This window comes from Ovis canadensis, chromosome 2 (genome assembly GCF_042477335.2).
Source record: "Ovis canadensis isolate MfBH-ARS-UI-01 breed Bighorn chromosome 2, ARS-UI_OviCan_v2, whole genome shotgun sequence".
In the NCBI taxonomy this organism is placed as follows: domain Eukaryota; kingdom Metazoa; phylum Chordata; class Mammalia; order Artiodactyla; family Bovidae; genus Ovis; species Ovis canadensis.
Window position 1 is genome coordinate 151,296,794 of NC_091246.1, and position 17,848 is coordinate 151,314,641.

Here is a 17,848-nt window from a genome sequence, read left to right on the forward strand (position 1 = left end):
AAGATTCCATTTCTAGTTGCTTGACATTATTTATTTATTTAGTGGCCATCCCACGTGCCTTGCAGGATCTTAGTTCCCCAAAGAGAGATTAACTCCTCACCCTCAGCAGTGAGAGCATAGAGTCCTAACCACTGGATCTCCAGGCAATTCCCTCCAATTGCTTGTTTTAGATGGTGATTTTGGATCTCCTCTCTAGAAAAATATATAAAAGTCCGGTTGAAATAACCCCCTTTTTTCCTGACCTTAATCTTGAAATCTAGAAACTTTCTAAACTATGAAACTGCTGGAGGAAAGCGGCATTGGAGAAGACAGTGGCAGAATTATGCCAAGTCCAGGGAAATTAAGAGGCTAGGAAATGACTGTATGAGAGTGCAGGGTTTGGAACTTAAACGTGGATAGATATTGAAACATGGTGATTCATATGCAGTCCAGCAAGAGATCTGCTTGTACACATTGTATAGGACTGCCCCCCCACCTTTTTTTTTTGCTTGTACCTTTATATGTATTGTTGGTCCAGTGCAATCTGTTGAAAGTTTCCTAATAGATCTTGGTTTTATTAAACTTTCTGGTCTAATACACTCCTTAACATGTTCCTCTTTTCCTTTTCCCTTAAAGAAACAGTGAGCCAAATCACATTTGCTATAGTTTCTAAGAATCTGTAACAGTATATAAATGTAAGGATACTTGAAATTTATCATGATAAATAAAGTAACTTCCCAAGTTAAATCTCATTCCTGATAATGAGTATTTTATGCATTAATAAAATGGTAACCAGTACAAGCATAGGAATGCCATTTAAAGGTAGAATAAATATCTTTTCTCCGTACCATTGACTACCCAGTGCTCAAAGTAAATATTCAAACACTGGCCAATATTAGCCCCAAGATCATTGATATAGATTACACGGAAATAAAGTTCAATTTGAATTTAATGTTAACAGTACCTTATTCCAAATACATTGACTTATAACAGTTCAGAATACAGTGGTATAAACTATATAAAAAGTAAGTATAATACATATTTATGCTGCTGCTACTGCTGCTAAGTCGCTTCAGTCATGTCCAACTCTGTGCGACCCCATAGACGGCAGCCCACCAGGCTCCCCCGTCCCTGGGATTCTCCAGGCAAGAACACTGGAGTGGGTTGCCATTTCCTTCTCCAGTGCATGAAAGTGAAAAGTGAAAGTGAAGTCGCTCAGTCATGTCTGACTCTTAGCGACCTCATGAACTGCAGCCACCCAGGCTCCTCCATCCCTGGGATTTTCCAGGCAAGAATACTGGAGTGGTGGGTGCCATTACCTTCTCCATATATATATATATGTAAATATAAGAATAATAAAGTATAAAGTATTCCTCATTCATGTGAGGAATATTAGCTCTGAAATTTTTACTTAAAATGAAATGTCTCATTTTGCCTGATTACAGGGGATTTCTTGTTTTGTTCCCAATGGAGTATTACATATAGATTACATCTAAATGTGACCAGATGTTAGAATAAAATGTGAAAAAGCATAGATTATTTCAGTTTTCACTTTTCTTGAGAATTTTGGCTGCAGCAAACTATGTTAAAATAAAAATTTCTCAATAGATTGTTCTAAATATTTGGTTATATCAGACAATTTAATGAGAATATTGAATTGACTTTATGGTGATCTAACTCACAACTGACACTGGGCTGAGAAAATTAGAAAGTCCATTTGATTCTTTTGTGGCTGATTTGGTCATGATTAAAATCTAGGAAGAAAGGCGCTATAACAATAAACAGGCTATCAAATCACTCTACCTGATGAACAAGTAAACAAGCACAATTCGAGTAGGAATTCTTATTTCAACCTTTATAAATCTCTTTACTCAGTTCTCATATCTGTAAATGGAGATTGTAATGACCACTTCATTTGATTGCTCTGAGAACTAACTGAAGTAATAATATAGAGCATTTAGCATAGAACCTATATCTATAAACATTTAAAAATATTACTTTCTGTTTATCCACTTATGTTCTAAAGAAACAAAGTCCATTTTTTTCTCAAAGTCTTGTATCATGTTGAATATCAACTTCTTCTTAATGATTAAATCCCTGCTGATCTTTTATTCCATGATGTTCATGTTTAATTGAATAATGACTCAAGATGTCTACACACTACAATTAGAGATGTCATGATAATCTAACATAGGCCCTCTTCTTTTTATGAATGGTTTGTGCTCTAAAAGCCAATTCATTAATATGCTATTAAGAATTCAAAGCACATATTTCCAAGGAAACAGTGCTTGTATCATTTATCATTTACTAGATATATTATATAAACATATCTGAAGAATTTAATGTCTTTTGATAACATTCTATGGGAAAATACATTCAAAATTCCAAGTTAGGGTTTTGGGTAGTATATGTTCAGGTGGTGCAGTGGCTAAGAATCTGTCTGCAGTGCAGGAGACACAAAAGACACAGATTTGATCTCTTGGTCAGGAAGATCTTCTGGAGTAGGAAATGGCAACCCACTCTAACATGTTTGCCTGGAAACTTAATTGGACCAAGGAGCCTGGTGGACTACAGTTCATGGTGTTGCAAAAAGTTGGACACAACTAACGCACACGCACACACACACACACACAATATATGCTCACCACAGAAAGTGAGAAGGGGATATGTCTTCGCTGAAAGCTGCTATAGGATTTTCTGCAGGCTGGGATGGTAAGACTTTGGCCAAGGGAGGCCTTCTTGCTGCCTCCATTGTCATCGTCTTTTTCAGTCACTGCTAGTATAGCTTTCCTTTTAGTCCCATTTCTACAGACACATACACATAAACACACAGACACACACACTCTCTTCCTCTTTTCTTTCAAGAGCTACTGACTCTCCACTACCGCCACTCCTCACCACTATTTCTTTCCCTCCTGGTCATTGTAGAACTTGATGTAAACTTATGATCCCTATATATACCCCCCAAGTCGCTAAACAGAGTAGCCCTTTTGAGGGGTAGGAAAAACAGACAGTTAGGGTTTATTGCCAGGAAATGCCTGGAACTAATGATCAACTATCCTAGCCTGTTCATTTATAGCTACAACCTGCCCTTACCTCATCACATTTCTCATTTTTTCACTTAGGCCTTGGAGAAAATTAAGGATGTATGAAAGAATGAGGAAAAAATTATCCACCTCATAGAATAAACTAGAATCATAAGAGCTGAAATTTGATGAATAGGAGAGGGAACGAAGAATAGGACTAGCTCTCTAATGTGGATAGATCAAGGTTCTGGTGGAAAAGATCTCACTAATAAATTCTTGAATATATACATGAAGGAATAAACAATGGAGTGAGATTTCTTTTAGTTAATGTGCTTTGAAAACTATAAATTAATATAAAATTTAGATGCCTCCGCTTCTCCCTAATCCACCTTCGTAAATGGGAAGGGTTTGGATTCCTGGCATGTGTAGTTGATATTATGGCAGACAGACAGGTAATCTGATGCTTACAGTATTTATATAGGTAGTAGAGTATGGGAAAAAGCTTTTAATTGAAAGTCATCTGAAGTCAAGGTCATGTTTTGACTTCCTAGTGCAGGTGAGTTTGGGTAATTCCTTCACCTTTCTAGGCCTCTGTTCTAGCAATTTAGAGGTCATGAAACTAGAATACTAAATGAAAAATATGCAAGTACATTTTTAATTTGTAAAAAATGTCCTGCAATGCAATTCATTTGAAATGGGTAATTTTTTTCTCCTTCTAATTGTCACAGAAGCATTATCTATACACTGAGAAACACCCACACGAATCCATGGTGTTCAGTCAGCCAGTTGGGGGACTCCAGACCTAGAGGTGTGTAGTATCCTGCATTAGAGCATCTGTATGGCTGATATTTTCCTTTCCTAAATGAATGTTTAGGTATTCTAGTGACACGGACTAAGAAGGACCCAATTAGCTTCTACTGTTTAGTTGAGAGTCTATCCTGCATAAAGGAAATAATAAGAAAATCATTTTGCGCCTGCACTTCCATTCAAACCAAGTCACTGAAGGCATTCACTTGAACAGAGTACATCCTTTACTGAAGAATAAGGAAGATGAACACACATTCTTTTAGCATAAAAACACTGGTAAGGGTCAAGTAGCACATTGCTAGCTGAGTTGTGGCCCAATGTGGCTTATTATGGCTATTTGCTGAGAGAATGTATCAAGTCACTTGGCTCATCTTTAAACTTTTTTTTTCCGTCCTTAACAAGTGCCAGACATGTGAGGCCATAATGAGTTTAATTAAAGTCAATGGCAACCAATAATTTAAACCTTATAAAGGCAGTTTTGGAGCAAATAAAATTTCTAACTCAAAATATGCAATATTCTACTTAAGTAAAAGTTTAAATAATATTTGTACAGTAAAAATGCCATGTGTATCACAGGTTGGTATTATGCAAAGACTTGATTTCTAATGCTTGATCCACCTCTAGCTGACTGTGCTATTTAGAGCAAGTAAAATTTTTAATTAGGAGAACTTTTTTAGCACCTAGCACCATGCTTGTATGAAACTGGCACTTAATAAATATTTATTAAGCATATCAGTGTTTTAAAATGTACAGTGCTAACGTGAGTAAACATAAGGACAACATGAAACAAAGACAACAAACAGCTAGAGAGGAGGAAAGGCAGATAAAGGAGGGAAAGAGACTTACTTCATTAACTTATAATCTTTGTGCTTCTCCTATGAAGCTAGGTTGTCACCCCTTTCCTAGAAAGACTTAATGTGAGCTATAATGAGTTTAAATATTATGAAGAATTTATCACTTTTGCAGGATGTACTATTAAGTGTCATACATAATTAAAATAATAATTTGGAAGTGATTTATTTCCAAAACAAATGGATCCAGTCTATAAAGGGATTCAAGACTCTGGCTTGCTATGTGTAGGCTGCCTCTCAAATGTGTGGCATTTAAACTCATTGAAGTCACTCTACGAACAGAATAGGTGTCTTCCTACAAAAGACAGTAGCTAAAGGCTTGTATTATTTATGTATCTTGTTAAGAGAAAACTTTTAATTGGATCCATTCTTATTCTGTCACCATTGACTTTAACATTTTATTGAAATCTACCATCCTATTTGAGAGAAGTTTGGGGAATTAAATGACAAATGCAGAATGCAAATTATAATGGCTACACTGCTCACACCATCTTCACTTGGGCTGCAATGTTTTCTGTTCTTACCAGGTTTCAAGAACCAATATTCAAAATCACCTTCTTTTATAGGAAACCAAAACATGCTGTTGAAACATGTAAGATGAGAAGATGGAACAGGCAATCAATTTTTGAATTGAGAAACCTGTGTGGTGAAATGATGATGAACCTAGCCTTTCTCTACCATAAAAATGATAGTCCCCTTGGATAGGGAATTAAATGTTCATTTCACTAAAGTGAAGAGCTCAGTCTCATCTACTTGAAAGATAATGTGATTAAAAGTCTGAATTTTGAAATATTTAAAATTTAGTTCCATGTTACAGAACTCCAGATACCTCTTTGAGTACATATTGATGGTTCTAAGTAAATTTATTATGTGTTGTTTATATACATGAATATTTTGAACACATACTTCATATTCCATCATAAAAATATTTTACATAATTTTTGAATAATAAATGATGAACTATGATCCTCTTCACGCATAGTAAATGTTAAATGCTGCATTGTTTGCAGACATTAAGCCGTAAGTGTTATTTGAGATGTTGCAAAATCCTGACCCCTTTAAAAGCCAAACAGCACGACGGCAGGTCTTCCCTAGCAACTGTATTCATAATGGCAATCTCCGACAGCCAGTCAAACTAAATAAACCATCAAGAATTCCAAGCTAGAAATGAGTTGTTGAGGGCTCCCGTTATCATGTCGGGACTGAGGTCATGGAGGGAACCGGAATGTTATTTTCACTAGTGCGGGCCTGCCAGTTAGTGCTGGAATTAGATTTTAGTGAAGGTGAACTTCACCATTGCTGATACTGGCAGAAATGCACTCAAAATCCTTGTAAGGGCATCAGAAAGGTTTGTGGATTACAGAGAGGTGACTCTACCCCCCTCTCCTGTTTCTCTGTTTCTTGTCTTGAGAGTCTCCTGTTGATCTAGAAAACCATTGCCTTATACCAGGATTTATGATCCACAATTTGTCTGCCAGTGCTGGAAACCAAACCAGAATTTCCTGGGCACAGCATGTCAGCACACTTGAGAGGCATAAGCCTTGACGCACAATGGTTAAGTTGGACAATCCTTAACAAGATATTATTTAAAGCAAGATGTTCAAAAGATGATATTTTTTGCTTTTAGAGTGTAGGTGCTTTATTTTATTTTAAAAGCTTTATAAAGTATTACTGTTTAATCTCATTTTGGATCAATAAAGCATCTTAGCTGGTGAAAAAGGCATCCAGGGAAGATTCTGACAGTCTTCCTAAGTACAATATCCTTGACTCTGAGATGTTTCTGGAGGTGACATAGGACCTGGGGATAGACAGGTAGAGTAAGTAAATTTCCACTCTGTACACAGAAGTTGAAAAATAGCTATGCATCGGACTCTTGCTGAATTTTCTTTTCTTTCTGGTGATAAAAACTAATTCAGTTCTTCTGATTTTATGTCACTTGGTTTAACAATGAAAACTCAAAGGAAAGGTTAAAAATCTACACTTATAAAATGTCATGTGTTGCAATGGCAGTGTGTGATACAGGTTGTTGTTAAACTATGTAACTGAGCTAATGAGTTTTATTTACGAATAGAACATGTGACTACAGGATAATATAGCTCATATCACCCAATTTTTCTTCTACCAATGGAAAGAATACAGGGATGGGATTTAAAGTCACTACCAAGTCCACGTGAGTTTTGCATTTGACTTCTACAAGATCATCTGTGAAGCAGTGAGGCAGATGCAAATAGCCTGTAGTTTCCTTCATTCTAGACCAACCCTCAAGATACTATTATTTTTGCAGAAATAAACCCTCACAAAAGGTCCTATGAATTCAGATTAATGGTGGTTTCTTTCTTGTAGCTGTATTAGCTTTCATACAAATGGCCTCAGTGTGTCATCAGAAATGCATTATTTATCACAGTTCATGATATTGCAGATACAATGGGCAAGATAGAGAATCCTTATTGACAAATTAATGTAACAGAGAGAATTAGTACAATTAAACTGTATCTGACATGAATAGAGGGTTTTGAAAGAATGGCTGAAACTTTGATAAACAAGTCTTGGTGAGCAGAGGTGGACCTCTCTAGGCGGCTGAAATGTCAGGCCAGAGGCAGGAGCCTTTGTCATACCTGCTGGGTTGGCAATAATAAGCCAACATAGACTTGAAGGCTTGACAAGTTATAATATTTTATATTCTTATTTTAAGACAATATTTCAGAATTATTTATTACTTTCTATTGAACTTTGTGGAAATAACCTTTGTCCTAGATTTTGAGCACAAACGGGCATTTTCATATCAGTCTAACATCAACATTTGAAATACACCCAAAACAAAATACTCTCAAGATTAGAAATAGAACAGCCTATTACATCATTTCCTTAAAAAATTATAGCCTGAGATGCAAAGGGTCTTTTCTAACTGATTTCTGACGGTTACAGTTAAAAAAAAAAAAAAAAAGAAGAAGAAGAAAAAGAAAAAAAGGAAACTAGAAAAATAAGTGGTCTCTCTGATAAATGCCATTTTCTCTCTCTCAGTCCACAACAATCAGCAGAGTACAAGGAGGTTCTGCTGCTCATGCTAAAGACCTGAGCAATGGTTTAGTAGAGTTGATTTTTTATTCTGCACATAATGTTGAAGGCTAATGGATACGTTTGCTGTCTGAATCCTGCCGCTGGTCCCTTTTCACCTCCAGGTGATGGTCAGTTGAGTATGCACGCAAAGAACTCAGCCACAGAGTAGAAGCAGGACAGCTGTGGTGTCTAAGGTAAGGAGATGCCTAGTAAAGCTGGACCAGAGAAGAAGGCAGAACTTCCCTCCTGCCGAGGACAAAAGTCCTACCCTTATGAAGAACCAACAGAGGAGGAGAAAAGGAAGACACCCTCTCTCTTACAGGCTAGTGGTCCAAGGCGGGGAATGAAAAGAATGGCCTATTTCCAGATCTGGGGGTAAGAGTAAGCTCACACACTATAACAAGGACATGGCCAAACCAGAGAAGTTACTCTTGCCTCTGGGGTGAAGCAAGTAACTGGATGGAGAAAAGAGCCAAATCTTTTTCCCTAACATTGACTGGAGGGACAAAGTGGAACATCTGTGATGGCTGTTCCCTCCCTGTATGGAAACTCTAAACAAGTTTACCTTTTAATGCGTAAAGACTTAAATAAACTCTTTGCACATTCAAGAATTAATCCTGACTTTCCTATTTAGAGAATGTAATATAGAGTTAAGAGGTACTGCCTGTTAGTGTTTTCCAGAGTACTCTGCATGGAACACTGGTTCTTCATGATGTAATTATAAAGGAGGAGGAAAGTTCAGTAATAAACTAAGTGTGGTTAGATTTGAATTAAAATATTGAATTATTCATTTTCTTTACTAAAAGTCCTCTCAGAGCTTTTAATATGTGAATGTGTATAGTGATCACTTAAAGGGTGGGGGAGCATATGTGTTATTTCCCATAATTATTTGATAACAAGATGCTACTTTTTTTTTTTTCAGGAATATCTCATAGGACCAGTGTCCCTTGAAAACATTCTTTGGTAAGTGTTGCTGCTGCTGCTTTTAAGTCGCTGCAGTTGTGTCCGACTCTGTGAGACCCCAGAGACGGCAGCCCACCAGGCTCCCCCGTCCCTGGGATTCTCCAGGCAAGAACACTGGAGTGGGTTGCCATTTCCTTCTCTAATGCATAAAAGTGAAAAGTGAAAGTGAAGTCGCTCAGTCGTGTCCCACTCTTAGCGACCCCATGGACTGCAGCCCACCAGGCTCCTCCGTCCATGGGATTTTCCAGGCAAGAGCACTGGAGTGGGTGCCATTAGGCCAGTAGATATTCTCTCACTTCTCATTTCCAGAATACCAAGGCCCCTGGGAGAAAACAGATCAAAGAGAATGATAACAGACCTGGGCAATGAGAAACCAAGGTCACGTGGGGTCTAGAACTGGATGCCTTGATGCTGGACACCAAGGCTGTGAACTGGAAGCCTTAGATCTGAATTCAGTTCCAGGCTGGATAATTTTAAAAACACATATCATATAGAAAATATACATGACAATGTTTATAGGGGAGCACATTCTGTCCACATTAGTTTCCAAATAATATCTCATACCTGTCACACTTAATTCATTTATATTGCCTGTTAGATCCCTAAAGGCATTTGAGTTTGTAATGCCTCCCCTAGAAAGTCTGCAACTAACCAAGAGGAAAGCTTAACTGCCCAGTCAGTTTCTGAATCATGCTAGGCTCTGAAACGCACAGGATCAGCTATGACTGTGGGCTTCCCATATGGGCCAGTCTTGATGGGTAAATGTAACTCAGATGACCATTATATATATTGCAGTGGGCAAGAATCCCTTAGAAGAACTGGAGTAGCAATCATAGTCAACAAGAGTCTGAAATGCAGTACTTGGATGCAATCTCAAAAACGACAGAAAGATCTCTGTTCATTTACAAGGCAAACCATTCAATATCACAGTAATTCAAGGCTATGCTCCAACCAGTAATGCCAAAGAGGCTGAAGTTGGATGGTTCTATGAAGACCTACAAGATCTTCTTGAACTAACATCCAATATGTCCTTTCTATTATAGGAGACTGGAATGCAAAAGTAGGAAGTCAAGAGATACCTGGAGTAACAGGTAAATTTGGCCTTGGAGTACAAAATGAAGTAGGGCAAAAGCTAACACAGTTTTGTGAAGAGAATGCATTTGTCATAGCAAACACCCTCTTCCAACAACTCAAGAAAAGACTCTACACATAGACATCACCAGATAGTCAATACTGAAATCAGATTGATTATATTCTTTGCAGCTGAAGATGGAGAAGCTCTATACAGTCAGCAAAAACAAGATCAGAGGCTGACTGTGGCTCAGATCATGAACTCCTTATTGTCAAATTCAGATTTAAATTGAAGAAAGTAGGGAAGAACACTGGACCATTCAGGTATGATCTAAATCAAATCCCTTATGATTATACAGTGGAAGTGACAAATCTATTCAAGGGATTAGATCTGATAAAGTGCCTGAAGAGCTATGGATGGAGGTTCATGACATTGTACAGGAGGTAGGGATCAAGACCATCCTCAAGAAAAAGAAATGCAAAAAGGCAAAATGGTTGTCTGAGGATGACTTACAAATAGCTGTGAAAAAAAGAGAAGTGAAAGGCAAGGGAAAAAAAGAAAGTTATACCCATTTGAATGCAGAGTTCCAAAGAATAGCAAGGAGAGATAAAAAAGCCTTCCTCAGTGATCAATGCAAAGAAATAGAGGAAAGCAATAGAATGCGAAAGGCTAGAGATATCTTCAAGAAACTTAGAGATACAAAGGGAATATTTCATGTAAATATAGGCACAATAAAGGACAGAAATGATATGGACCTAACAGAAGCAGAAAATATTAAGGAGAGGTGGCAACAATACACAGAAGAACTATATAAAAAAGATCTTCATGACCCAGATCTTCATCACACAATGATGTGATCACTTGCCTAGAGCAAGACATTCTGGAATGCAAAGTCAAGTGGGCCTTGTGAAGCATCACTGTGAACAAAACTAGTGGAGGTGATGGAATTTCAGTTGAGCTATTTCAAATCCTAAAAGATGATGATGTGAAAGTGCTGCACTCAATATACCAGCAAATTTGGAAATTCAGCAGTGGCCACAAGACTGGAAAAGGTCAGTTTTCACTTCAATCCCAAAGAAAGGCAATGCCAAAGAATGCTCAAACTACTGTAAACTTGTGCTCATCTTACATGCTTGCAAAATAATGCTTGAAATTCACCAAGCCAGGCTTCAACATTACATGAACCGTGAACTTCTAGGTTTTCAACCTGGATTTAGAAATGGCAGAGGAACCAGAGATCAAATTACCAACATCTCTTGGATCATCAAAAAAGCAGGAGAGTTCCAGAAAAATGTCTACTTCTGCTTTATTGACTATGCCAAAGCCTTTCACTGTGTGGATCACAACAAACTATGGAAAATTCTGAAAGAGATGGGAATATCAGACCATCTTGCCTGCCTCCTGAGAAACCTGTATGCAGGTCAGGAAGAAACAGAACTGGACGTGGAACAACAGACTGGTTCCAAATTGGGAAAGGAGTACATCTAGGCTGCATATTGTAACGCCACTTATTTCACTTATATGCAGAGTGCATCATGTGAAATACCAGGATGGATGAACCACAAGCTGGAATCAAGATTGCTGGGAGAAATATTCATAACCTCAAATATGCAGATGACACTACCCTTATGGCAGAAAGCAATGAGGAAGTAAAGATCCTTGTGATGAAAATGAAAGAGGAGAGTGAAAAATTTGGCTTAAAACTCAACATTCAGAAAACTAAGATCATGGCATCTGGTCCCATCACTTCATAGCAAATAGATGGGTAAATGATGGAAACAGTGACAGACTTTATTTTTTGAGCTCCAAAATCACTGCAGATGGTGACTGCAGCCATGAAATTAAAAGAGTCTTGCTCCTTGGAAGAAAAGCGATAACCAATCTAGACAGCATATTAAAAAGTAGAGACATTACTTTGCCAGCAAAGGTCCATCTAACCAAAGCTATGGTTTTTCCAGTAATCATGTATGAATGTGAGAGTTGGGCCATAAACAAAGCTGAGTGTCATAGAACTGATGCTTCTGAACTGTGGTGTTGGAGAAGACACTTGAGAGTCCCTTTGACTGCAAGGACATCAACCAGTCAATCCTAAAGGAAATCAGTACTGAATATTCATTGGAAAGACTGATGCTGGAGCTGAAACTCCAATAGTTTGGCCACTGATATGAAGAACTGACTCATTTGAAAAGACCCTGATGCTGCATGCAGGAAGAGAAAGGGATGACAGAGGATGAGATGGTTGGATGGCATCACTGACTCAGTGGACATGAGCTTGAGCAAGTTCTGGAAGTTGGTGATGGACAGGGAAGCCTGGTGTCCTGCAGTCCATGGGGCTGCAAAGAATCAGACATGACTGAGTGACTGAACTGAACTGATGGGAAAGTGCTAGAGCCTATTTCTCTAGATTCATACAACTCTGGAACACTGTAAACCCAGTTTTATTTCTAAGTGCTAATAAGGGGCCAAATTCTAGACATTATGACCATACCAGCCCAGCATTTTTATCTCCTTCCTCAGCACTGAGATTCTAAACATGTATCTGCCACTCACTTGCATGTCAGCAAAACCTGCCAAAAAGTGCTCATGGGCTCTATCACTGTCGATTAAGTTCTGTAAATAGTTTGGTTTTATCATTTAATATTTTAACAATTTTGGAGCAAACTCTAAATATGTTGCAAATGTGTCTGTTTTATTAAACATAACATATTGATCAAAATCTAAATGTTTCTCCATATCTTGGGGTCATTATACTGAACATCAATTATTATATTGTAAGGAATAAGGTTCATAGAACCTGACAAAGCATATGGGATTGTCGCTACACTGCCTGATTTCAGAAGTAACAAATTTTCAATTCTCCTATTCCCTTTCTCCTTCATGTCTCTTCTTTCATTGTCAGGTTTTTGGTTGTTATTCTCACTGCTTTCAATATGCCTGACTAATCAGTAGAAGATAGGAAAATCAAATGGATATGATTGCTACGATTATATGCTGATAGGAGTTCAGGTCTGTTCAGTTCAGTCGCTCAGTCATGTCCGACTCTTTGCGACTCCATGACTTGCAGCACGCCAGGCTTCCCTGTCCATCATCAACTCCCGGAGTTCACTCAAACTCACGTCCATTGAGTCGGTGATGCCATCCAGCCATCTCATCCTCTGTCGTCCCCTTCTCCTCCTGTCCCCAATCCCTCCCAGCATCAGAGACTTTTCCAATGAGTCAACTCTTTCCATGAGGTGGCCAAAGTACTGGAGTTTCAGCTTTAGCATCATTCCCTCCAAAGAAACCCCAGGGCTGATCTCCTTCAGAATGGACTGGTTGGATCTCCTTGTGGTCCAAGGGACTCTCAAGAGTCTTCTCAAACACAGCAGTTCAAAAGCATCAATTCTTCGATGCTCAGCTTTCTTCACAGTCCAACTCTCACATCCTTACATGACCACTGCAAAAAACCATAGCCTTGACTAGACAGACCTTTGTTGGCAAAATAATGTCTCTGCTTTTGAATATGCTATCTAGGTTGGTCATAACTTTCCTTCCAAGGAGTGATAGGAGTTAATACGCTATTAAAGTACTTTTCCACAAGGAAACCACATGCATATATAGTACAGACTTGGAAACACTACTTTGCAGTTTTGTGAAGGGGTGGGGATATGGGGGAGGATGGGGGTGTTGTGAGGGGTGGCACAGAAGTATTTTTGTTTTCTTCTTGGTGGTTGATTGTGTTTTAAGGTAAAAAAAAAAATATTTCTGTATTTGCTTCTGAACATGTATAATATCCAAAATCCTTCAATTCAATTGTGATGTCTTTGTAGATAGATTATATGGTGCTTATCTAGTAATCTACATTGTAGCACACATGAAGTGTGGCCAATCTAATTCTTAATTCTTTCCTTCTTCCCTGTACTTGACAACACCATCAGATTTATTCTGACTTTCACTAGAATTGCTTATTTTACTTAGCATAAGCAGTGTAATATATATTATGGGATAAATTGTGTACCCCTAAAAGATATGTTGAAGTCTTAATCTCAGGATGTGAGAATGTAATCTTATTTGGAAATAGAGTTGTTGCAAATATAATTCATTGAGTTAAACTGAGGTCATACTGGAGTAAGCTGAGCCCTTAGTCCAATGTGACTGTTGTCCTAATAAAGAGAAGAAGAGACACACGGAAGAGAAGAGACAACTGGGAAGAAGATGGCCTTGTTATGACAGAGGCAGAGATGGAGCGAGAAATCTGCAAGACAAGAAACATGAAGGAACACCAGCAAACACCAGAAGGTATAAAAGACAAGTATGGGAGGAATATCACAATTATATAAAAGAAATTAATACTTTAAAAATGATGGGTTCCGTCAAAGGAATATCCATCTGGGGGAAGCTAAATTTGGAATCTAAATAAATCAGAGCTCTTTTAAAGGAAAATTACTACTTTTCCTATTTTACCATTAGAAAAATGCCAAATTTTTTCCTTGGATTTTTTCTTTTGCTTCATTTTGGGATATTTTTAAAGTCTGTGGGTCTAAGGAGCAATGCCGAGCAGTCACTTAAAAAAAATCAAGCCAGAAGTTCTATACAAAAGGAACAGACTTCAGACAAGCTATACAAACAAGTATATTGTAGTTTGAACTGCAAGAAACTCAATAGTATTTCTGTGTTGTCATTGCTCAGGAAAACATTTTATTCCTAGAACTTGGTCAATACAAGAAAAAAAAAAAAAGATACGGATTTGTCTGGGTTTCTCTGCATGTGAGTTAGAGAAAATAGACAGGTCTGACAAACATCTGGGAAATGGTTGTATAGCTAGCTCCGGAGTTTTTATCCACTTCACATATTGCCTGGAATTAACAACAGTGTCCTCTGTCTTCTAATGCGATTGGCTACAATGGTTCCAGTAATTTAAAATACAAATAGTGCTGATAAGGCATGGTAAGGATTGGCCTGTTTTAGTTCTGGAAACACTGAACCTTACAAATGATGTAGCGGTAAAATGAAAGAAATATTGCCAGAAAATATTGATAGTGGATTGAATCTAAATTCACAGAGAGAGGAATTGCCTGGCAGAAAGGTCCCCTACCCTTTTACACTGCAGTTTTTTAACGACTGATTTTCTTTATGAAGAAAAATGCATTTTACTTTCAATGCAAAGCATCCCTTTTCACTACTTATCAGTTAATGTTTTGATTCGCATATGTTGAAGCTCTGTAGTTCAGAGCACAGACTTTGGAGTCAGATAGACTTGAGTGAAATCTCAGCCTGTCTACTTGCCCTGGATCTGTTACTCTCTCAGTCTCAGTCTCCACATCTGTAAACTGGGCAAATATAAATGCTTCTCTCATGCTGTGGCCATGAGCAGTAAATGAGAAAATGCATGTCAGAGACCAGCACAGTACCTAGCCCTTGAATGTCCGTATTGAATGGTATTTGCATTTATTCTTGACTATGCCTTTGCTCAGCCTGTGTATGCTTGTCTAGACCTTGGGAATCCTGTGAGTCTAAAACAATATCTCAAAACATGGCTGAAAAAAAAATCACCATGTTAGCAATTATATACCAATTATTAAGGATTCTACACTTTAACAGTAATAGGGCCATGTGGAATTGATAGGTCTAAAATAATTCTTCTATTTTTATGTTTAGCCCGTAGAATATATAATGTTGTCAACAATGCAAGTCAGGATGATAGTGATTTTGTGGGCCATAGTAAAATGAATTAAATTTGTCCACATCAAGGAAAACTCTAAGACACCCAAAACAAGATAAGAACTTTGGATGGATTAAAACTAATCCTGTCAACCTGAGGGAGGGACAAGATTCACCAGGAGGACTTGCAAAGAAGGAGCTAGAAGAGAAAGAAACTTGGTAAAGTATCCTCTTATTCTCCCACATCCTTTCCACTCTTTATCTTTTCCACCATTCCATACCTCATCCAAAACTGGCTCTTGAATAGAATGAGGACCAAAGGTTTGATTTAGAAATTGGAGAGATTTCAATTATTGAGCTTCCCTGGTGGCTCAGATGGTAAAGCGTCTGCCTGCAATGCGGGAGACCCAGGTTTAATTCCTGGGTCGGGAAGATCCCCTGGAGAAGGAAATGGCAACTCGCTCCAGTACCCTTACCTGGAAAATTCCATGGACGGAGGAGCCTGGTAGGCTACAGTCCATGGAGCTGCAAAGAATCATACACAACCAAGCAACTTCACTTTCTTTCTTTCTTCATTATCAGGGCATCTCCACGTGAGTGTAGTTACTGACATGAGCAAAGTTATTAAAACAGAAAGATAAGAATTAGACACATCAAAGAAATACAGACTATAATAATCTACTATGATAACCCTTCTAAATTTAGATTAATTCTGCATTATTAAAATTGAAAGCCAAGTTCTCTGTTTTGATTTTGTTTGATTTTAAGCAAAACTATGTTTCCAAAATGATTTTATGGTCATGATTGCTTTTAAGTCAATGAGACAAACATAATCATCTCCAATTTTAGGTTTCCTTTCTTAGCTGTAAATATGTTTAGGATAAGGAATAGAATCTATGTACATAATTAGGTTATAAATATATCTTAGCAGTTAAAACAAAGGAGAGCATGCTTAAAACAAAGGAGAACATAGTGTAACACTGAAGTTTCTGAAGCAGAATTCCCTATAGCTCATTAGTAGTTTATATTGTTTGATCAGATTATATGAGTGCTATCAACCAAAATTGTCAGATCTCTATGTTTTATTCTTTGAAAAAAATCAACTTTTACTCATGTGCAGTGATTCAACATTTTTCAGATAGGAGGCCTTGGGCATACTGAATACTTTCTTGTTGATCCGCATCCAGCCCCATACAGCAGCCCAGGGACATGGAGAAAGAGACAGCATGTCAGAGATGGGGGCAGCACTTTGACCTTGAACGCAACATCTGGACGCCAGGATTTCCATGGCAGGAATTCTGCAGCCTGCAGTCTGGGGTCACCTGGTTACCCCGTTCTGTGCTTCATTCACAGGTAAAAATTAGGGTCTCCTTCTGTAACCTCTAACAGCTGGAGGAGATTTCCTTAAGAAGTATGAGAATATATTCTTTCTTTCCCCTCTCTCCACCTTCTTTCCCATTCTATACCCCCCCCCCACACACACACACCCCAACAATAACCCCTACCCCCCAAATCCCAATGGTTTAAAAGAAAAATAGATTAATCAGCAGGTAACTCCCAGTTTTAAACTGTCCCACTATTTAATGATTGACTAGGCATTGCTGGCATGTAATTTTCTAAAGCAGCAAAGTCAAATGCTGTAATAGTTTAATACTAGGTCCCACTTGACTTGAATGCTATTTGTCCACATGAAAGTATCACCAATGACACCTTTGTTGGCCAGTTTCAGCAAAAGCACCAAGCTCTTAATGAGCATTTATTATTTATTTGACCTTCAGAGGTCTCAGGGTATATGCAGTTATAAAGTCATATGCATAAAACCATCTCTGCAATAAATTAAAATTAAACTAACCATGGCAGTGGTATTCCAGGAGCATAGCTTTACGTACTTGGGTAGGCCGGGTGGAAGTGATGAGTTCTGCTCCGTGTCTTGAAGGTCAGGAGAATTGGATTCTGTCAAACAAGGGAAGCCAGAAAATTGCAGAGTCCAGCAAGAATCACTGTCCAGCCTGTGGCCTGTCAGGAGCAGAATCTAAGCAAGGGGCACCATCGAGCCCATTCGGGAAGCATCAAGCTCAAGTCCAAGCATGTTAATGTGGGGCTACAGGAGACCTGCAATGAAGTGCCTCCATCCCCGCCTGTTTACCTGCTCCATAATGCAGGACAGCCTTCCCCAGGGATATGCATTCTACTCCATGTACAAGATGTTTTCAGTGGAGCATATCAGCGATGATATTTTCATCATTTGAACATCCTGACAACGAAGAGTCTAAAATATGCCTTCTCCCACTTAATCAGGGCTTCTTAGTGAAGAAAGAAAATGCCTTCCAAGACAAAAGGAAAAGCAGAGAAATTAATTGAATGAGCTTCCTGTCATGTATAGACTACTAAGTGTGTAATTTAATACTGAAGTGAAGTCGCTCAGTCGTGTCCAACTCTTTGTGACCCCATGG